This window comes from Podarcis bocagei, assembly GCF_964188305.1.
Source record: "Podarcis bocagei genome assembly, chromosome: 1".
Lineage (NCBI taxonomy): Eukaryota > Metazoa > Chordata > Lepidosauria > Squamata > Lacertidae > Podarcis > Podarcis bocagei.
Genome location: NC_138125.1, coordinates 94,110,213 through 94,133,934, shown reverse-complemented (window position 1 = coordinate 94,133,934; position 23,722 = coordinate 94,110,213). Strand labels below are relative to the sequence as shown.

At 42.4% G+C, this 23,722-nt stretch overlaps 1 protein-coding gene across 2 annotated transcripts in view; it reads left to right on the top strand.

The window, feature by feature from the left end:
- The first annotated feature begins 2,151 nt into the window (after nucleotides 1-2,151).
- The window catches only part of LOC308593781 (uncharacterized protein), a 69,224-nt gene continuing 47,653 nt past the window's right edge, over nucleotides 2,152-23,722 (top strand). The window contains exon 1 of one of the 2 annotated variants that reach the window (XM_081206462.1): nucleotides 2,152-2,305. The gene's annotated coding sequence lies outside the window, so the exon portion shown is untranslated. The remainder of the gene's footprint in view (nucleotides 2,306-23,722) is intronic. The other variant, XM_081206461.1, reaches the window with a different exon arrangement.

Below are 23,722 nucleotides of genomic sequence, written 5' to 3'. Positions count from 1 at the left end.
TGAAACAATTTGTTGAATCACATCCCATCCCATCCTACCTCCCACCTTAAGATAATACTGCTTGGCTGGGGCAATGTTGTTACAGTCGAAGGATACAAATTAGAGAAATAACAAATAACAGCCATTCATCTGCACACAGTGCCTCAAGCGACAAAACGGCCACAGAACACATTTGGAAAATTCATCTCGATAAGTGGGGGAAGCAAAAGAGTCCTATACGTCACAGGATCCTACAGTGGAGAACCATCACTTTAAACAAACAGGCAGATTATTGTCCCTGAACAAGCAGAATCTTGACATCATCTAGTCATTTGCTCTTGGTACTTCCTTCCTAATAAACCCTGTTTCCCATCTTAATTCAGACCTCCAGTAACTAGAGAACTGTGGTGACAAAGGGCTCCCTGAAAAGCAAAGTTAGCACAGGCAGCAGCTTATTTTAACATATCTCAGTGGGCTGTCAAACTGATGTCAGTAGGTTCCAAGCCCAAACAATCCTTTCTCAGCTATTGTGTGAATAAATGCACAAAGCTTACTGAGAAACTACTGGTGTTTTTCTTCTTCCAGGAAACAGAATTAGGTGTATTTATATATATTCAAAGAAATGAAGGATAGATTAGATGTTGTGATAACTGCCTTTGCACTGACAGCAAACTGGACAAGTCACATTGCTCCATTAAAAAAACACATATATTCTGTTTTCAACAGGTGTTTGACACATGCTGTTCTGACACTAATCCATCTCGAGTCTTGCAAATGGGGTAGAATGGATGCATAAATAAAATATTCTTCTTACTGGGCAACAGTGCCTTGTTTTTGGACAGCCCTGTAGTAAATCAGGCATTATAAAATACAATGTTTTAAAAACACAGTATCATTTTACTCCCGGGGTCAAAGAAAGTATAGTGTTATCAATTGAGAAACAACACTGGGGTCAGGATCGGTCAAAAGACTATGCAAAGAGCTGCATGTGCAGATTTTTTGTGGAGATGACGACACTAAGAATCAGAATTGTAGAGTTGGAAGGACCCCCAATGGTCATCTAGTTCAACCCCCTGCAGAAATGACAGCTAAAGAATCTCTGACAGATGGCCATTCAACCACTATTTAAAAACCTCCAATGAAGACGAGGCTACTATCTTCCAAGGTAGTCCAGGCCACTGTCAAACAGCTTTGTCAGAAACTTCTTTTGTTTAGTCAGAATTTGTACCCTATTTGGGGATTACATTGCTCCCTTTGGCCTATTATGAACCTATTGTGAACCGCCCTGTGATCTTTGGATGAAGGGCACTACACAAACTTAATATAGTAATAATAATTGCACTATATTCAGGTATATTGGTTTTTTTGCAAAACTGGAAGCTCAGCTGATATGGAAAATAAGACTAAACCTTGACCTAACTCTAACCTGTTGGCAATTCTCTTCACCGAATGTCAGCTCATTCGGTCCCTCATGAAAATCCCATATGACCTTGGCCCTTTGGGACTCCCAAGTCCCAAAAGCATCCATAAACAGCAGTGGTAGCACCTTCAACTTTGAGAATCATAACAAAGAGTCTTGTGGCACCTTAAAAGACTGACAAATTTATTCTGGCGTTGGCACAAGCTTTCTGTGGACCATATACAGCCGCTCCATCAATGCTTATCCTCTTGCCACAGTCAATTTGTTGAAGTCTCTGAGGTGCCACGAGACTGTTCCTCGTTCCCCGCTGCAGCAGACCAACACAGCCCCTCCTCTGGAAATATTCAAGAATGGCATTCTCTGCGCGAGATAACATATCCCTAAATCTTTTGTCTGGCGTTATCTCCGTGGTCATAAACCTGCTTTCAGGGGGGGAAATGCGTCGGGAGCAAAACGAGCATTTGGCTCAGCGAAGCCCCTTTCGGGCAACCTTGCCCTTCCCTTGCCTTGGAAGCACCCCCTTCGCCCTCTGGAACAGCAGCTCCGTGGGATCCCAGCAGGTGCATCCCTCACGCTCGCCTACGACACGCCCCGGCGAAGAAGCTCCTTCCCAGGCCCGGCCCCCTTCGCTTCTTTTGCATATACGCCGCAGCTACCCAATCAGCGCGGGCGCTGCTCCTCTCGCGCGCGCCTCTCGCCGGGGGTTGCTGTGGCGACGGACTAAACCAGAGGCTGCCCGCCAGCCTGCAACAAGCTCGGCAGGGGAGGAGGAGGAGGGAGGAGGAGGAGGGGGAAGAGGAGGGCTCGCTTATCAGCCGCGCAAGGTGCTGCAGCGGCTGGAGCCGAAGACGGAGAGCGAGCGCAACAAAAGCGGCGAGGCGAAACATCCTAGCCGAAGCGCTCCAGGTAAAGGAACCGGGAGGCTCAGCAGGGGACGGCAGGGGAACAAAAGCCGCGTGTGTAGAGCTGGGGCGGGGGGGATGCAAGGCGAGAAAGGGGTGAGGGGAACTTGCCAAAATGGAAGCGGGGTAGACTGTGGCGTGTGACTTGCTAGATTGTGGCGTGGATGGGCGCTCCTTCTCCGTTTGGGGTTGTGGTCGTTGCTTTTATTTTGTGTGTGTGTGTGTGTATGCAGCTTCCTTCCTTGCCTCTATTGTGCGCGCACTGCACACAATCAATAAGGCGCATCCAGGCTCTTGCGGATTTCCCACCCCCCACCCTGCCAAGCGGCGGCTGTTTGGTGCGTGAAGGTTTGCAGATCAAAAAAGGCATTAAAGTTTGGGGACGGAGTTTCATCCGAACTGGGGAGCGAGGAAGCTGAACTGGCAGAGGGGTTGGTGGGGCTGGGTTGTGGAGGAAGGCGTGAAGGCGAAGAAACTTCCCACTTGGGCTTGAAGGCTGTTGGTCGAGTGCTTTGCAGGGTTAAGTTCTGTATGCAGATACTCACGGTTTTGTGCCCGTTGTGTGAAAGGTGCCTGATTCATTTTAATTTGTAATAATATTAGGCTACACCAGAGAACTGTGCATGGGGCTCTTTGGAGTTCCGGCTATCCATGGTGGTTTATGGGACTGCGGTGTTCTGGAAAAAGAACACAAGCATTTAAAATAAGGGCCACGGTGTGTAAAAGGAAGGGGTGCCTCAGAACCAAAGCTGCAGCAACCACTTGTCAGTTGGGGATTCCACAATCATGCACCGGTTGTTTCTGCTTGACTCTGCCATGGTTTTAAGAATGATTTCTGGAAAAGAAAAAGCTGCCACCTTGCATAAACCAGACATTTAGTATTCAATTTAAGAGTCTCCTTGAGTTACTTCTCAGAACGTTTTTCTTTCTCCTTACAAATTAGCATCCATTTCTCATTTCCATGTGATAGTATCTCCACATTTTATGTACTTAGAGATTTATTATTATTATTATTATTATTATTATTATTATTATTATTATTATTATTATTTAGAAATCCTCATTCTGCCATACCTTGTAGGGATTTCATCAGTGGGGCTAGTTGTCATAAGAAGACAGATTTGTGGAAGTTTGGGGGTGATTAAAGGAATAGCTTTGTTCAGAAAAACTGCGTGGAAGGAATTGGTTTCCAAAGCAAACCTGGCTATACTGACCCAAGCTTGCAGGGCTGTAGCATAGGCTTTGCTACAAAGGCAAATGGCTGCGTAGAGTGAAAGGGAGAGCTACAAGAGGTTAGTGAGCAGGCAGTGCCTTCTCTTATTTGCCTGTGTTCTGGTCATCCCTCACTCCCTTGAAATAGCAAGTAAGAACATCATTAAATAAATAGAAACCACATCTTCCATTATCAGAGGATCTGCTCTGGTACACAGACCCAATCCTTTTGCTACTAGGTCTGTTACCTGCCAAACAGCCAGCCAGAGCTGCATCCATATCGGAATTGTCACATTGCAGAGGCAAGGCATTGCTTCCAAAATGCATTAACTCCTTTCCTGGCTGTGTCTGATGCTCAACAGACTGTTCCTACAGTCTGGGGACGACTCACCATGCCTTTTTGATGTACCTATTGTCCTCTTATTAATAATGATTTCTAACATTAATGATAGGCTGAATGAAAGTATGAATTTTTAAAAAACACCCTAGAGGTAAAACGAAGATACTATACAAAGGATGAATTTTCACCTCCCTGTGGAAATTTGCATGCAAGGGTTCTTTAAGTACATGATCATCCATACTGCACTCACCAATGCAAAAAGCACTGTTTCTGTTGGATATATTGAAAAATAAGATTTCCCTGCTTTTATAAAGATTTGAGGGAAATCCAAACACTTTCCAGTTTATTATTGCGATAGCTCAGCATCTGTAGCAGGCAAAAATGCTAAGCGTTCTCAGAGCAGTGGGGTAGAAAATGCGTACATTTCTGGATGATTGTTTCCCCATCTGGGATAGCTGATTTCATACTTCTTGTAACGGGAGTTTAAGTGTTCTTTTAAAAAGAAAGAAAAGAGAGCTGCTTAGCATCTCACCCTTTGAATCAGGAGGATGTGACTCATTTTTCCGTTCACCACTCTGATTCATAATATATTCCCCTCTTTCTTTTATACATATGGATTTGAAGCCCCAGAAGGCATTGGCAAGGTCATCTGTTTGAATGCTTGTGGGGAGTTATTTCATTGGATTATTGGAAAATGTCAAGTATAAATAGAATTCCAACGTGAATCTATAAATAACCAGCCAAAGCCAAATCTACACCTCTTCAATTATAATTACACAGCAGAAATTTAATTCACAATTGTTCCTTCAGGCTTGGGTGTTCTTTGTATTTATTTGCTGTGGCACTCATAGAAGAGGGGAACAAAAAGTCGAGGAGAGCCTAAATTCAAATATCATGTCAAAAATGGACTTCAGTGCATTATTTGTTGCATAGGAATCACTCAGCCTTGCCTACTTCACGGGGTTGTGGTGAGCCCTGTGAAAGACTTGGCATGGTAAAATGCCCTATAAACAGCGTTAGTAACAACTTCAATAACAATCATGCTTTGTACCAGTTGTATCTTTGCTGATACTGCTTTTAGATATAACACAATGCATGGCACAGGATAGCGAGAGGTTGTTCTCTGGAATGGGCATTGCACTTGCATAGAGCTCAGCTGTTGTTCCCAATGCAGGTACCATAGCTCAGTGAGAGCACAAGCTTGGCATGCTGAAGGTCCCAAGTTAAATCCTTGGCATCTCCAATTGGAAGAATTTGGTAGCAGATGATGTGAAAGACCCTTTCACTTCTGTCAGATGATAGCAATGAGGTCATCCTTGGTAGCTGTGCCCCCCTTTTTTTTACCAAGAATGAGCACCTTGTAAAGTTAAACTTTACAAATAATTACTACAATTACTACTACTTCCCAAATAATTACTACAATGTCCTATGTGCGTTCTAAAGAATGGGGGTGCAGCCTTGCAGGTGTTGAGGCTGCAAATCCAAGGCCGACAGGCATTGTGGTATCTCTGCATTAGCCTGTGTTATTGCCATTTCCACTGATTCTAAACTGCGGGTGTAGGGAATGTGCACATGAAAATGGCATGGGCAAGCTCACATCATGTCATCCTTCTGAAATAATCGTATATCTCTTATTTCTTGGGTCTGACCTGGGTCTCTGTTTACGTGGCATTCCATATTCTGCACTCTTTGAGAACCTGGAAGCTGAAGATGTTATTTTTTAGCACAGGCCAGCACAAATACAAGTTTGCATGTATTTGATTCTAAACTGCGGGTGTAGGGAATGTGCACATGAAAATGGCATGGGCAAGCTCACATCATGTCATCCTTCTGAAAAGTTTGAAAGTTTGCATGTATTTGATTCTAAACTGCGGGTGTAGGGAATGTGCACATGAAAATGGCATGGGCAAGCTCACATCATGTCATCCTTCTGAAATAATCGTATATCTCTTATTTCTTGGGTCTGACCTGGGTCTCTGTTTACGTGGCATTCCATATTCTGCACTCTTTGAGAACCTGGAAGCTGAAGATGTTATTTTTTAGCACAGGCCAGCACAAATACAAGTTTGCATGCCAGTTATAAAATGTGAACACAATTTTCTAATAATACAGTGGTACCCTGGCTTACAAACACCTTGGGTTACAAACACTTCATGTTGCAGACTCCGCTAACCCAGAAGTAGTACCTAGGGTTAAGAACTTTGCCCCAGTATGAGAACAGAAATAGTGCAGCAGCGGGAGGCCCCATTAGCTAAAGTGGTACCTCGGGTTAAGAATGGTTTCAGGTTAAGAATGGACCTCCGGAACAAATTAAGTTGGTAACCAGAGGTACCACTGTACTTGGTCTGCTGTGGAGCTTTTAGGACCATTGGTTTTAATGTGGCTTGCTGACAGGGGCATCTCACATACAGATGGAAGTGGGAAGTGCAATATGCGTGCTGGAGGAAGCATATGCTGATGTAGGAAAAACATACTAAGATCTTTTCCCCGAAGCAAAGTGATGGGAAACTCAGAAATCAACATATTTACTCAAAGGTGGGAAATGTTAATGTGAATGAGATGCACAGAATGTTTGAAAGAAGAGTGATTCAGAGCAAGCCAAGTTAAAGAGTTTGCCACCTTATAAAGCATAGCTAACTAGATGACTAATTTATGCAGATAAGAACAGGTGGGTTACCAATTATTGGGGCCATAGACTAAACATTATTCTGTACCCCTCAACTTTTATGCCCAGTTCAGATGCAAACCCTGGTTTGCCACCAAGCAAACCAAAGCCAAAGCGATCAGTGGATACAATGATATTGAGGACATTTAGCAGGTTTTCATCATTCTTAAAGCTGTACTTTAGAAAAGCGAAAACAAACCCCCAGAAGTATGATCAGCATGGCTACAGCAGATGCATATATTTTGGTATGAGAGTATTTATTGGAGAGAGACCTTCACTGTGTCCCACTACTGAAGAATATCTATCTGATTATGTGTTCATCTACTCTTCTAAAAATGTGCGGGGGGGGGGGGATTGTAGCTTTATTTGGTTCTGTGTGTGAAATTGCCTAGACTATTAATTGCTTGTAATCCAGTTTGAATTTCCTATTGCCTTTTAATTATGCAGCCCAAGAGGAAATGGCTGTAATTAGGAAAACACCAAACAGGCTTCTTACACCCTTCAATGAGGCTTTTGCCTTCCTACTTGTGTTGGTAAAGTTATGAGGCTACTGATGCTAGATCAACTCTTCATACTAGAATTGCAGTAAGGGGGCAATAGGTTTTATTATGCAACAGAGATTATCGTTGATACACAGTCTCAATGGAAAGCTTTTGATTGCTAGGGTTGACTACCATATATGGAGTCGGAATGAAATCTTTCTCCAGATCTGTTTCTTTGGAAAACTTGTAATTTTCCTTAATTTCTTAACCTTGAAACACCTGTATTAGTTTTTAATTCTCACCTAAATAAAAGCTTCTTTCCCAGGACTAATATCAGCTTTGGGGATAGGGACAGTTTCTGCAGACTGTGGCATACAGGGGAAAGGGTTTGTTTTATTATTATTAAGGAAAAAACCCTACTCATGCACTGTGGTATTGATTCTTTCCCCAGCCTAATTTTCAAAGTCTTTAATATTTGCATGCTAAATCTTATATGCATTTAACGTCATATATATTTTGGCCTTGGGATCAGGTTGCTCTGCAGGCAGTTTTCTGCAGTAACACACTGTAGTGGGCATTGTAGAGGTTGACTTTTGAGGAACAAGAACTTTCATGGGCCCTTCTTTGGGGGAAACAAATGAATAGCTGACCTCTGTTACACTGTGCAAGCCTATGGTTTTCTATTAATCCTTTTTTTAAAAAAATTCTCATTGATTCCAAAGATCAGGTGACCATTGTCTTAAATATATATGAAATCACTAATGGCAACAGGTCAGGACAAATAGGGGGAAACAAGAAAAAAGGTACAGAAATATGCGAAACAAGTTTCGTCAGTTCTTTTTTGTGTTCAAGCCTATGAAAGGTGATTTTAAAAAAACCTCACAAGTTCCTTTAACGACAATTCCATATGCCCATTGTATGTTGGGGGAAGACCTACTTAATCATATAGTTGCACATTTTAAAGCAGTAAATCAAATGATGTGCATCAAAACATTATATATATATAACTGAAAAGGTGTTATTAAGTTGAAAAGGACCTCAAGGGTCACCTCTGATGAAGGACAATCCACTACTTTTCAAGCCAGCCTGCCCTATGGTTGAAAAACTGATCCTTTTGGAAAGCTCTTTCTAAGGTTTTGTAAATCCTTTGCCTTGAAATTTGAATCAGTTGGTTTGGGTCCTACCACCTGCAGCAGGGGTCAGCAAACTTTTTCAGCAGGGGGCTGCTTCACTGTCCCTCAGACCTTGTGGGGGCTGAACTATATTTGGGGGGGGGGGGAATGAACGAATTCCTATGCCCCACAAATAACCCAGAGATGCATTTTAAATAAAAGGACACATTCTACTCATGTAAAAATCTGCAGGCCAGATTTAGAAGGCGATTGTGCTGGATCTGGCCCCCGGGCCTTAGTTTGCCAGCCATGACCTGGAGCGAGAGAAAATAAATGTGGCCTATAAACTATATTACAATCCTTCTATAGTTGAAAAATATGATCATTTTTTTATATATATAGTCTCTTCCTGGCCAAACATACCCAACTTTTTCAGCTTTCCTTGTAGGATTTGGTCTCCAGACAACTCACCATCACTGTCGCCCTTCTTTTGACATTTTCCAGTTTGTTGATACCCTTTAAAAACTGTGGTGCCCAGAACTGGTGTCCTAGGTGAGAATGGAACAAAGCAGAATAGAGTGATACTGTTACTTCTCACGATCTGGACCCTATAATTATCTTAAAGGAACCTTTGCATTTTTACTGTGAAACAAGTCTCACTTACTTCCTAGTAGATATTTTATGTAGACAGTTGTGTCAAATCAACAGATGCATGTCAGCTTTCTGGTGGAAAGCTAGGCAGATAATTACACAAATTCTAATTAATGCATATGCACAGAACTATACAGTGTTTAAGAAAATATTAATTTCGGTCATGATGAAGTCATTGCAAACCATTCAGTTATTTTGTTACATTAATACATAGGACATGTAAATCTGACATATATTTTAATCTGTAATTTTAGTTTATTATGTATACTTATAATCTATGTTTTTAACTGTTGATTTTATTCATTCTGCTTTTTAAACTTGTTTTTAACATTTTTTGGTAACAGTCTTAATGTGTGTATTTTATATTTGTGAATTGCTGAGAGGTTTTCTTTAGAGCTAAGTTATATTCGAATTTTATTAAACAACTAAATAAAATTAAGTTAATAAAATTCTGTATAATATAATAGAAATTGCATGCACAGGAACAATAAAATATATTGGCAACCTTTTCTAGTGCTCAGATTTGTAAACCTTTCCTAGTGTGAATTTCACTAGGTCTTGCCTTCACAATGATCTGGTCTAGATGTAATGTTAGACTTGGCTTAGCATTACACCAGTGAGCCTTGGGCTTGTGTGCCCCCCTTCCCCTGCCTCTTCTCTGATGCAGCCACTTGTAAAACATGAAACCACAGTTTAGATTACGTCTGAAAGAGGCCAGCATGTTCTATCAGAATAAATCACCTATGTCCTCATTGAATTTTTTCTGGAGGCAAAGGCACTACCTGATGGTACTTTTTGCCACTCAGGTAGTTTAAAGACTATGCTTTAATATGGAGCCAGCAATATATTTGCCTGCAGAATCACCTGTGGGTAGCAAAGTCAATTTTAAGTGCAAAGTGATGCACATTGGGGCAAAAATCCCTAACTTCCCTTATATGCTCATGAGAACTGACCTGGCTTTGACTGACCAGGAAAGAGATCTTGGGGTTGTGGTGGATAGCACAATGAAAATGTTGACCCAGTGTTGTTATAGCTGTGAAAAAGGCAAGTTTCACATTAGGGATAATTAGAAAAGGGATTGCAAAACTGCCATCTATGGTGCAGCTGCACTTGGTGTACTGTGCTCTGTTCTGCTGGCCACGCCTGGAAAAGGACATCGTAGAGCTGGAAAAAGGTGCAGAAAAAGGCAACCAAAATGATCAAGCAGCTACAGCAGGCATAGGCAAACTCCGGCCCTCCAAATGTTTGGGACTACAATTCCCATCATCCTTAGCCAACAGGACCATTGGTCAGGGATGATGGGAATTGAAGTCCCAAACATCTGGAGGGCCGGAGTTTGCCTATGCCTGAGTCAGAGCAACTACTCTGCGAGGGAATATTATGGTGTTTGGGACTTTTCAGTTTGGATAAAATGGTGTGTCGCTGGCGAGGGCATAATAGAGGTCTATAAAGTTCTGAATACTGTTGAAAAAGTGGATAGAAGCCAGTTTCCCCCCTCTTTCCTGAGATCACCCATTGAAGCTAAATGTTAGGAGATTCAGAACTGGCAGAAGGAAGTGTTTAAACTATGGAATTCAGTGCCTGCAAGATGTAGAGATGGCTATAAAAGTTGATTAGACATGGAGGATAAGGATATGAATGGCTACTAGTCAAGATGGCTGTGTACTTCCTCCAGCCTCAGATATGCCTCTGAGTACCAGTTGCTGGGGCCACATGTGGGAGAATGCTACTGCACTCAGGTCCTGCTTGTGGGCTTCCCATGAGCATCAAATTGGCTGCTTTGAGAACAGGATTCTGGGCTGGATGAGCCTTTCGCTTATCCAGCAGAGGCTCTTACCTTCTTATGAACTCATCATTCTGTAAGCAGTAAACTGCATAATGACATTTTTAAAGACAGAAATGGTGTTCACATCAGGAGCAGGGATTGGAACTAACAAACAAAGTCCAAAAGCCACTTGAGCTTTCCCCCCTCAATAAAAGTATTGGCAATCACTTGCGTATGTTAGTTAAGGTCACAGTTTTGCAGGCCAGGTTGCTGTTTCATTTAGGGCTGAGTGGCTTTCTGGAAAAGGATACTGCTTGGGGGCCTTCATCAGGGTGCTGCAGTTGCAGCTTCCTGTCACATCCGATTAATTCTGTGCCCTGTTATCACTCACTTAGCCAGTGATGCTAATGCAACATGATGGACTCATATTATTGACTGGATTATTTTATTTACAGTCCCATAATTTAGTTAATTGAAATGGAGCGTCTGATTATGAAACCATGGAGTATTTTCTTTCCTCCTCCTCTTCCTAAAGCATTTACGCCCTCTGTCCTTGCAAAGCCCAGAAGACTTTACAATGATGTGTTTTGGCTACTGAGGCTACAGTCTTGTACCAACTTACCTGGAAGCAAGTCCCGCTGAATGCAATGGGACATACTTCAGAGCTGACGTATATAGGATTGTACCGTGAGTGAATTTAATTAAAATATTAATGGTGTGATCTAAAACTAGTTTATACACATGTGCCCTTTTTTCTGAGGGAGGAACTCAGCAGTGGCAGGAGCACTTCCATGGAAAGGGGTTGGGCAGGTGAAATCTTCTGAGCAGAAGTGGAATGTTATCACATTTGTGGGAATTAGAGTCAGCTCTGTCATTAGACAGAGTGAGGTCGTTGCCTCAGGTGACAGATAGTTTGGGGAAGCAAGGAGTGGTGGCAAATTGTGGAGGGCTGATCTGTGTGTGCAACACAAGCTGCTCAGCACCAACTGAGCTATCCTGGGTGTGGTGCAGAATGCTGTCTCAATGCCACTGTTGACATAAGAGTCAACTGCCCATGTGTTTGGCCTTGAGTGGCAAACTATCTTGGGCAGCCCCTTAGACTGGATCTAGCTCATTTAAAATGAGCTAGTGCTATGCTGGCATTTTATTTTTGTTTGGAAGTGCCCATCAGGACAAGCTCAAAACATATTGCTGCCTGAGGCAAAATACAAGAAGAAAGCTGACTGGGCTGGCAGTTACCTTTTTTGACTTCAGTACTGGCAATAGGCCAGTGTCATACACCACACCAAAGAGAAGCAGACTAGTTTAAAAGGTGCAGGATAGACCATGTGCCATATACAACTCTGCTTTCAAACAGAAGAACTTGTGGCTGGGGGCTGCAGCTGATAAGTCCTCAAGCATCTGCTGCCTGGTGTGATCACCTCACTCTGGCTAATGGTAGGGCTGGCCCTGGTACCTTTTCCTGCTAAAAGAGGTTTCTGGTGCCCTTTCCATCTCAGGTTTCTGCCACTGTGTCTTCAGATACTCTGTACTAGGAAAACCCAAATGCTGGGTGTAGTTCTACACAGATGTTTCTGAATTTGCATTATGGCATAAAAATCACACACATAATTTGTAAAATTTATTACAACAACCAAGCAGTCTGAATGTTATTCTGGCACCCTATAACTTGTAGCAGTACCTGCAAAGATCCCATTGGTCAGCTTGCCTTTGGCAGATGCTGCCAATGCATATTAGAAGTTTCTCTGTGCAAAAACAAAGTTATGTGTTTTCTTTGATAACAAACATATTGAAATTCTTAGGATGCCAAAATCCATGTCCCCTGCCATATTATGTCTTCCTGTAAGTCTTTGGTTGCGTAGTAAGACTTGGGCTGTGACAGTGCAATACTCCATCTAAGGATATCATTTCATAATCACAAACTCAGCCACTGCAGAAACAGTGCACTGAAATATAAAACCTGAAGTTGAAGACAGTTTGTTAAAGGGTGTGTAAAATGATTTTATGAGGTCCAGAACTTATACAGTTTTCTCCCAGTTTGGCATTTTCCCAAATTGAGTACCTTTACTGAGTGACGGTTGACTTGTCCAACCTTTGCCTTTTGAAATCAATACAAGACATAATAACAGCCCTCCTAATGAATGCTGATGCCTATAGTACCTTACTTGACTTGTAAAGGATTTTCAGTGAGTAATTTTGGTAAAGCATCATCTTCTGAATGAGCAATTTGTTTACTTAACAGAGCACGCGGATTCTTATGTCTTAGCAATGCTTGGGGCGTATCTCACAAAGAGCTCCTACACTCCTGATTTGCTGTTTTAGTATTGATGTGGAAGTGCCAGGAGAGCAAAAATCCCCCATACACAGGACTGACACATTGTGCTGACTTTGCTCCTCTGTCTGTACAGAGCACCTGCTGTGCAAGCCCTGCGCTGACAGACAGATGCATGCATGACTGCAGTGCAGATGAGTGGAATATTGGTAAATGCTGAACACAGGCATAGCATTGGTGCTGAGGGGTTTGGGTCAGTTCCGAGGAGAAACGCACAGAGAGATGCCATTAGATGTGAAATTTATTAACTACTATATTACTTGAGAATTGTCAGTTGTGTTAATGGTATTGCGTGGAAATTATTTACACTTAGAGCAAAGCATCTGAGATCCTGTTAGGATCTCCAGATATGCTAGGATCGTGTCCCGGGGATATTGGTTATAAAAGAGAAAAGATTTCAGGAAAGGCACATTGGTTGCTAAGTAAGTACCTGGTGATTGGAACACACCCAGGTAGCAGAAAAGCTTCTGGTGTTGTCAAACACTGCTCAACAGCTGGTCAACAGATTAGCACAGTGAATTCATAGCCCTTCGGGACCAAAGGCCTTCCCATACCAAATGCTGGTTGACCTTGAATCCTGTGAAGGGGTGGCCCACATGTTTGTCATGAGCATCACTGATCATTCCATCCAGTGCCCATGTTCAGCACCAAGACAGGAAAACAGCACCTAAACCATAATCAATTCCATGGAGGGTGTGTTGCGAGACACTCTACTTTCTGTGGACATTTGGTATAGTGGGGAGTGAAGTGATCTCTTCCATGTCTGTTCATTCTTGTCTGGTGGCGTAGGCATGGCTATTTAGTGCACGATTCATTGTGATGAAACCTTCTCTGCCTTTCGAAGGAACCAACTCCACATGAAAATGGTGCAAAGCACTGCTGAAATTGTCTCTCTCACTGTGTCTGTTTGCAGTTGGGAAGGTTATAACATTATTAAAATACATTAGCTTTAGCAAAGCTCCTTGCTTGTCTCAGTAACATTGCATTAATGTTTGTCTTGGCTTTGGGACGTAAGAGGGTTTTTCTTTTTTTTAAAAAAAATCCCCTCTTATTACTTTTATAGACATTTAATTTTTATCAAGAGCTGGAACCAAAATCCCTAGATTCCAAATGACTCTGTAAGAGAGCCCTCAGGATCCTGTAATTCTTCAAAGAATCCCACAGAGTTCAGTGGCCTTTCACGCTCACTTTGCATGAATCTGCACTATTTTGGCTTGCAGCTTTGTTAGAGTTCTGGGTAACAGCTCGGTACTAGGTTGTGGTTTTTTTGAAGTTTCTTCAAGCAGCACTAATTCAGAAAGCTGACATTTTCTGTGTGGAAGAAGCTTAAGATTTTGAGCATTGCAGTCCTCAAGCGAAGGCTGCCTGAAGGCACTTTACTATGGTGGTTCTCCACACTGGAAGCATAACAATTAAAAGTCATTTACTTCAATGTATTGGCCCAAATATGGGCAGTGCCTCCATGATAGCAGATGTAGGGGATGTGCAGTGGTGGTACAGATATATTTAAAGACTAGCGCATTACACTGTAGCTCAGTAGCTTAAGTCTAGCATGCATACCAGGTTTTTGCCCTTGGGATTGTGAGTTTAACCCCTCTGATCTCCCTTGCTTTCCTTAGGTGCCATAAACCACTGTTATTACACTATGATTAAAAGCACGTTATGTTCCTACATGTAGGAAATGAGTATATCAAGATAAAGACTGACTTCAACATCTCTAACAGGGATTTTTAATATGGGAGAGCATTCAGTTGCATTCAGTTTTGTCATAATATGATGTATTTGTCTAGGGGACCTCTAAAACATTGTTCTTTGGCCTGTGACTCCACGTTCCAGTCCCTGAGGCTCCGACCCCTTAGGCTCAGGGATGATTCTCAGAAGGCCTGCACTATACACTTAAAGCAGTGTCATACCACTTTAAACAGTCATGGCTTTCCCCCAAAGAATCATGGGAAGTGTAGTTTGTTAAGGGTGCTGAGAGCTGCTCAGAGACCCCTGTTCCCTTCACAGAGGTACAATTTCCAGAGTAGTTTAGCGATCAGTCCCTTTTCCCAGGGAACTCTGGAAAAACAGGGGCAATTGGTGCTTCAAAGGGAAGCATCACCTGGTGTCAGGTGACTGACAATGCGTGGTTCTGCCTACCTGCCAGAAAAAAAGTTCCCTACCCCTGGGCTAAGTAGTCATCCGAAAAGGTAAGGGGAAGTGGTCCCTTCTGGTCTTCATGTAATATGAGCACAATTTTTAAACAGTGGGAAGAAAGCACAGTGAAATATAGGGACATTGCATTGGATGCCAGCACGTTTACACAGTTTCAACCCTATGGGCAGCATTCAAACAGGGATACTGGAAGGATTAGGAACTATTTCCTAACCACTGCCCATGACTCTTCATCTTAGCAAATGTCACACATTTGAAAACCATGAGTGTACATGAAGGAGTGACCAAATAATATTTTGAATATAGGCTGCTCAAAAATCAATGCTTGATTCTGTCTGTGTGAGGAATACGTATTATCTTTCTCCTAGAGTCCAGGCTTTAAAATGACAGAGTAATTTACCCTTCACATTTAAAACAAAGCTTTTGTTTCTAAAATGAAAGGGAGCTATCATGGGTGGGTTTTCAAAATTACTGTTTCCAAATAGTTCTCTTACGGACTTGACTCCCATTTGCACCTGATGCTCTATCAGCACCAAAGACCAGTTTCTGCTTGGCTTGCTTATATGCACAGCCATCTTTGAGAGCCATTTTGATACTTGATACCCTACCAGCATTATTTAACAACTGACAATAAAATCTACATTTTTACACAGGTACATAGCTAATCAGCTTTTTATAAGGGAAATAGCACCTATGGTGTATTGCAGGGATGGGGCCCCTAGATGTTGTTGGACTCCTTACGTTTGTCCCTATTGAATTTCATTCTGTTAATTTGGGCCCAGTTCTCCAATCTGTTAAGGCCATCTTGAATCCCCATTCTGTCTTCTGTGGCGTTAGCTACCCCTCCCAGTTTGGCGTCATCTGCAAATTTCATGAGCACTCCCTCACTTCCTTCATCCAAGTCGTCGTATCTAAAGATGTTGAACAGCAACAGGCCCAGACAGAACCCTGCAGCACCCCACTGGTCACTTTTTCTAAGGATGATGAGGAACCATTATAGTGAGCACTCTGGGTCTGGTCAGTCAACTAGCTACGAATCCGCCTAACAGTTACCTTGCCCAGCCCACATTTTACCAACTTCTCCACAAGAATATCTTGGGGGACTTTGTCAAGATACACTGCATTTGTTCTGTGAAGAAGTTGTTTGGCTGTTGCTTGTGTTCAGTGTAGCTGATCAGCGAAGGAAAAATGCCAGTCTGAACACATTCAGGGAGCTGAATAAAGAGGACAGGCCACAAGGACTGAAGAAAACTTTTGTATGCGCTTTTCTGGCAAATAACTCCTGGCAGGAGAGGAATGAAGTTTTTTTTTTAAGTGTCCTTGTATAAGTGCCTGACCATGCAAAAGCAGGCCTTTCACTGATCTGGGTATGTTGAGTAGGGGAGGATAAGAAGAATAAGATCAAAATACGGGAAACCTGTTGCCTAACTGGAAGGTTGCTGGAATTGCTTAATTTTGGCTGTGGCGTCTGGAGCGGAAAGCTGACTGCTTGTATTCATAGGCAATGCTATCCTAAAGCTTTGGAGCAACAGGTGAAGGAAAATCAGAGATGGCCAGTTTTTGTATTCTTGGGGACCACGATGATCTGAGAGCCAGAAATGTACTTTGTTACACTTACGCAATTTAACTTTCAGTGATGTGGGGTAATTTCCTGGATACCCTTTTTTCCATTTCATAAGCTCATTAGTAACAATGAATTGATTCTAAACTAGAAGAATGGTTGTCAGTTGGGTTTGCGAAAATAAACTTTAGTGTGTCAATGGTTTTCAGTGTCTTCCCCACTACCTTAAATTTAAACAATGTAAGGGAAGGGCATGCTATTGTCTTTATTTGTACAAGCATTCCAATGAACAATACTACACAATATAATATTTAAACCACATTAAGTGTGCTTTAATTCCTCCCCCTTTCAAATATTTTAGGTCAAATACTTGTGTATTGGGGCAAAAAATGAACATGTGGCACTTTTTTTTAAAAAAAGAAAAAAACCTTTTTTTATTAAATATAAGTAAAATAGACATGCTAAATTAGCTCTCACTATGGCACCAGAAAAAAATCCCAATGCAAATTACCCTGTGCAAATTCAAAACGTTCCAGAAATCTCATATCACTGACCTCAACACACAGTCAAAGTCAAGCAGCACCACTTGGAACAGGCCCAACTTATCATACAACTTATCATACAAAATGGGCTGCAAGAGTACTTTAACCATGGAACCCATGGGCTACACGTTGTCCTGTTGCATGTGTGGAGGGAAGGGGGAGAGCAAGCTTAAAATTTGACAATTGCTCCCCACCCTTGGCTTGCCTTCCCAAAGCTGGCTAATAAATGCCCTAGGTGTTGGGATGGAGGCATGAGGCTCTTGGGGGAATGTGCCTTAAAAGCGACGTGTTAGTCATGAGAAATGTACCAGGTGGTTTTTTTATTACAGAAAAACTAATTGAGGAAAAAATTAGCACCCCATAGCTGATAAATGTGGTGCTAAATATTAGTAGTGGAAAGATAACAAGCTGAAGGAGGAAAAAAACTGATGAAGTTGACTCTTTATGGTTGCAAATATATGGATTTTTGGGTGGCATTAATTCTCAATGTGTTTGTAAGTCAGATATTATCATTGCATATAATAATAACATATATCATGGTTAATTAGAATGATCAGCCTCTGGAAAAAAATCTATATCTCATGTCATGAATTATGCAAAAGCATGCTTTAAAAAATAACGGTAATGAAGTACTTGTATATTGATGCTTATCCCATACAATATTTATTAACAAGTGTTTAGCTGCACTGACGTCAAAGGGGAAACTTTCGAGATAGGGATACAGAATATAGGATAAGAGTTAAGACATGGACCCGCAAAACAGATTAGAGAAGATCACTGTGACCTTTGGAAAGCAAAAACAATTCATTTTGGATAGCAGAAAATACTCATATTAACTCAGATGATTGCGAATGGCAACCTGTTTTTAGAAAAATGCAATTATAGCCTCACCACAAAAGAACATTATAGTGCCTTTTAAACCAGTTGTTCCCAAATACTTATTAGGAATCACCAGTAAATGACATAATTTTGCTTTCAGTGCACATAAAGGAAGTCCCCCTGGAAGTGATGGGACTTGACAATGTTCCACTGTTCCCAGAGAGAACTGTATGGCACAAAATGGCTGTCCTCGGTGTTTACATTGAAAGCAAGGTGGCAAGGAGCCCCGTGCACTAGCTGCATAGACTTCGGTTGGCTGGGTTGTATCCAGTTCTTTTTGTGTGTGATGATATTCACTAGTGTGGCGTACTGGCACCCCACCCCCAGCACTGGTTGTACACAGCAAAGTCATCCAGAAATTACTTCCAGAATACAGTGGTCCCTTGGGTTACATACGCTTCAGGTTACAGACTCCGCTAACCCAGAAATAGTACCTTGGGTTAAGAACTTTGCTTCAGGATGAGAACAGTAATTGTGCTCCAGTGGTGTGGCAGCAGCAGGAGGCCCCATTACCTAAAGTGGTGTTTCAGGTTAAGAAAAGTTTCAGGTTAAGAATGGACCTCCGGAACGAATTAAGTACTTAACCCAAGGTACCACTGTAGTTGGGTACGTAGAATCTTCACATGTTAGGGAGAAATGCATCCCTTCATCACCTGTACCTCAGTTCGGTTATTTTGCAAAACAGAACAAACTGCTCTTCACCCACGAAGCATCCACGTGGTTGCCACCAGGCTGGCCTTCTGTTAGCCCTCATATGCTCTCATTAAGCATCTGCTACTTCCACAGCTGTCCCTTAGCAACACTGTTTCCCCGCTAAGAACTGCCTGATTTGCTAGGCATGGGGTGCCACCCACTGTGAAGGAGGATCTATAGCCCGTGGCCTGCAAGGTGCTACCCCTCGCTGAGTAGGAGGAAGTGCTGAATCCAGCTGAGGTGTTTCAGGGTGTTGCCTGGTGCAGAAGCTGGAGGTTGGGCGATTCACACCAACAACAAGCAGAATTTTGAAAAGGCTGTCCTCTCCCACTGTCCATAGAAGGTTGTGCTACAGGAATGGAAACCAGCATGGGCTGATGGGAATTTTAGGCCTAAAATACACTTGATGAGCCACTGCTCTACAACCCTGCCAATCAGTCCCTATTCTCCATGCATCTTTACTCAGATTTCTGCAGTGCCTCCACACCCAGCAGTGAGGTAAGCACATATTCTGGTGCATGGTGCTGCCATTACTTCCCCAGAAATACACATGATGCAAAGACTATCGTTCTCCCCTATCAACCTCTATAGTGTAAGGTCCATGTTATGTCTTATCTGAAAGATATTTTATGAACTGTTGCCATTTCCCTCCCAGGGTCTCCATTGCTGCCTGCTGAGATCAGGGAGGGACTATTTTTCACCACCTAAGATCTTTCTAGAACAGATAATGGGGGACCTGTAGCCCTCTAGATGTTGCTGGACTACAACTCCCATCATCCCATGATCATTGACCATTTTGGCAGCAGCTGATGAGAACTGGAGTACAACAGCATTTGGAGGACCACAAGCTCCACCTCCCTGTTCTGCAGCTGTATGGATTGTCCAAATTGGCAAATGGATGTTGGGTAGTTTTGTAATCTGGTATAACTTCCATTTGGGAGTCTTGGTGTCTACTCTGGAATCTACTGATCAAAAATTAAACGGAAACAAACTGAAGTTTTGAGTTGTATACCAGCCCAAACTGGTGTACAGTGATACCTCTGGTTACGAACTTAATTCATTCTGGAGGTCCGTTCTTAACCTGAAACCGTTCTTAACCTGAGGTACCACTTAAGTTAATGGGGCCTCCCGCTGCCACCGTGCCGCCGGCGCGCGATTTCTGTTCTCATCCTGAGGTAAAGTTCTTAACCCAAGGTACTACTTCCAGGTTAGCGGAGTCTGTAACCCAAAGTGTTTGTAACCCAAGGTGTTTGTAACCCGAGTTACCACTATATTCTACTTGTTGTTGGACTCCAGCTCCCATCATCCTTGGAAGTGGTAATCTAATGACTTTTGGAACCCACCACATTAAGGAGGGAATCTTTTCCTTTTTTGAAATTCAGGTGCTTGAAGGTAAAGTAACCATTTTCTTTGCATTTGGCTTGCTTGGGATGGCTCAACAGGCTGTTGTCATCCATTGCTCATTTTAACAACTTGCGCAGTCTGCTGCCTTGTCCTGAAGTAGCATCTAGGCAGGTATAGGTTTCATCCCAGGTGATGTTGGCTGTGGGCACGTTACCATCTCAAAATGCAGCTAGGGTGTTCTTTTTCTCCATTTGGCTCAAAGCTGGTTTGAGGGAAAACATATCAGAATGCAATATTTCATACGAAATGGCAGGATAGCTACAGGATAACGCTGCATGTACACCACTTCCCAAACCAGTGGTGGGAGTGCCCTGGATACAGAATAAATGGGAGTGTGTACACTGCTGTTCTTTCTGGTTCCTCAGTTCCATCAATGCCAGCTTCAGAGAAAGCAGTAATTCTCCAACACTGCGAGAAGCTTCAACAAAAGTCTGAGGCACTGACCAGTAGGACAGTTGTTAAACAAGAGGGCTTTGTTCTTTAGAACAGTTGCTTATTAACACATTTTCAAGGCCTCAAGCTCCTCTGGGAAGCTGCTCTACAAACCCAAGTAAGTCTCAAGCACTAGGTTCTTCTGTGACCATTTAATGCGCATGAAAAACATACAACCATGCTTACTTGTGAAATATATTTTCAATGCAGGTTCTATAATTATATATTTAAGGAATATTCGGATTGTTCGTTCTTTCCAGGCTCCAGCCAGCTGGTTAACAGGAGGTTGTAACCTCCTCTTTGGCACTGTAAACTCCTTGGGGGCAGGGGCCTGTCCTCCATGCACATCCGTGGCAATAAATAAATAGATAGATAGATAGATAGATAGATAGATAGATAGATAGATAGAGTTGAGGTCTGTTGGCTTCTGAGGTCAGCCAACACAGAAATTCTGACATAACTTAGGGCCCATCTAGACAGACTGCTGTTTTATTTCATGTGTATTCTGCAACATGTTCTTAACACAAAAATAGTGCATTGGTGGTCCCTTTTGTTCTGCAGTACTTCCCCAATGCTACCACATTATTGCTGTCCCAGAGGGGACTACAGTACAAAAAAAGCAAGCCAAAAATAAACAAGTATATTTGTGGTGTACAAAGTTAAAGGCTTTCAGCAGGAAACAACGGGATAGGCACTGATTGGGAGTGAAGCAATCTGACTGCCCTCAAAAGTTTGCTGGCACAAACAGTACAGAAAGCAGGGCTTCTCTGACTGACTGTGACTCTCTAGTGGGTCTTTCAGACTGCGCTCTCTTCCAAGCCCTTCCTGGAATTGCTTGGGATTGGGACCTTCTGCATGCAGAGCAAATACTCTGCCACTGAACCATGGCCTCTCACACTTTAGGAGCAGAAGAGTTTCTTTCTCGAGACTTTGGCCAGTTGTAAATAAATTTATCTCTGTGCTGTTTTTGTCTCCCTGTTTTGCTGTGGCTGGATCTGCCATTGCCTTGTGTCATTTTTAGACTGAAGTTTGGATTTTCTTCGATGTTGATTCGAAAGCCAAAGTTTAAGACCTGGTAGTGGGAAGGGTATAATTCCACCCCCCCCCAATAATGAGTATATAAATAAGAGTGATTTTGCTATACATCAAGTGTTGATGGTGTGGGAAAATATGTAATAAAGGTGGTCATCTGTTACCACACAGGGTGAAGGATATATTGGAGGATGTGGCATGAGGTAGATCCAATGAAGAGGACGCACAGCTGCATGGGTGGCTGTATAGCACAGACATAGGCAAACTCGGCCCTCCAGATGTTTTGGGACTACAACTCCCATCATCCCTAGCTAACAGGACCAGTGGTCAGGGATGATGGGAGTTGTAGTCCCAAAACATCTGGAGGGTCGAGTTTGCCTCTGCCTGGTATAGCAGAAAGAAGCCTAATATTAGGCAAAGGTTTGCACGTCTTTTGCCGAGAGCTGTGAAGCAACACTGCAGCCTTTCTGAAATACCAGTGTGGGGAACTCAGCATGTAAATGACCTGAGCTCCTGGAAGATTCTTTCCATGGAATACAAAAGCATCAAGGTTGTGGCGGATGGCAGCAGCCACTCTAGTCCATGTGCCTAGCAGGCAGGAGTTAACAACTTTGCTGTTACATAGAGGCTTCCTCGCTCCTCCTCCTTTTGTTGTTGTTGCTACTGCTGCTGCTGCCCTATTCATTTACAGCACAACAATTAACATAACGAGGTGAACTGATCTCTGCTGAACCTCTCCTGGAATCCATAGAGTTATTCTCAGATTGAATTTGGCCTGTGGATTTTAATTATCATCCAATAGAATAATGGCAAGGGGCAAGAGGACTGTGATGATTGCATATTCTTTTTAATTTGCAGCAACGCTCTGGGTGCAGATTAGCTGTCCCTGCTCCATGTTTACTATTGATCTGCTTTTGCTCTGCCTCTCCTCTCAGGGGGAGCAGCGTACAATGTGATAAATGGATGGCGGCTTTCACTGCAGCTTTGCTTCAGTCTCTTTGTGGGACAAGGCAAAAATCCAGATTCTTCCACTTGGACTGGTGTAATTCTCCTAGCACTGCAGTCAATAGGTCTAAAAAGTATTATTTGAGTGTATTCATATATTCCTAGCCCAAGACATGCATAGGATTGCACTTGTAAGACTGCTTGATTTTGGGAGATCCTCATCCATGATAACTATTCTCTTTAGCATCACATATACCGTATACATTTGAGAGAGTGGGCAAGGCAGTTCAGCAAATATTTCTTTTTAGAAATCTGCTGATTAATGTTCTTTAAAAGTGATTTTTATATTGATATGATATATTGGTGTTACTAAGACGCGTTATGGGTTGCATCATGCTAGCTCCTTGTTTTGTTCACACTGATAGTTTAATATAAATAAAACCTATCTAAAGCTCTGCGTGTACACTGAATACGTGCAGTAAATACATAAATGGAGGAAGTTGTTTCATACCTCCTGGCCCCATCCCTACCCAACCCCACCATGTACATTCAGAACCTCATTGGCACAGAGCCTACACGTGTACAAATCGTACGTTTATGGGCTTTGTCCACACAACTGTCCTCAAACTGGATTGGGAACTTTCCTTCTCTAGTATTCATTTCATAACTGTTGATCACCTCCTTCTATTATGTTTATGCTTCATCTGCCAGAACCAGTATATACATGGCCCATTGTTCCTCCAGATATCATTAAATTTTGTAATTGCACCATGCCACATCAAATGTGGAGGGAACACCAGTTGCCTTGTGTAAGTGGACAATGATGTAACTGTCACACAGAAGGCCACTCGTGTCTTTGTTACTATTATCATTATCACAAAATCTGCAGCTTTAGTTTTCCCCTCTACCCATGGCCATTGGTGCCTTAATTTCTACTATGCACAGAGCAATCACTGCAAATGTAAAATGTTTGTTCTCTCTCTCTTTATAAAATGCATGTGTGCTGCCCATGTTATCAGTCTGATAAGGGAGATAGAGTGTAAATATATTATTGACTTCTGGTGTTTTGGTTGTTGATTCCATTGTACAACTGACTTTATAATTCAAGGCTTTCTATCCAATTAAAACAGCCTCAGAAATTACAACATTTAAACACCACTGAGACCATTTTATCAGCTGTGATAAATGGGTTTAGTTGTAGCTTTCCCAAAGCTGTT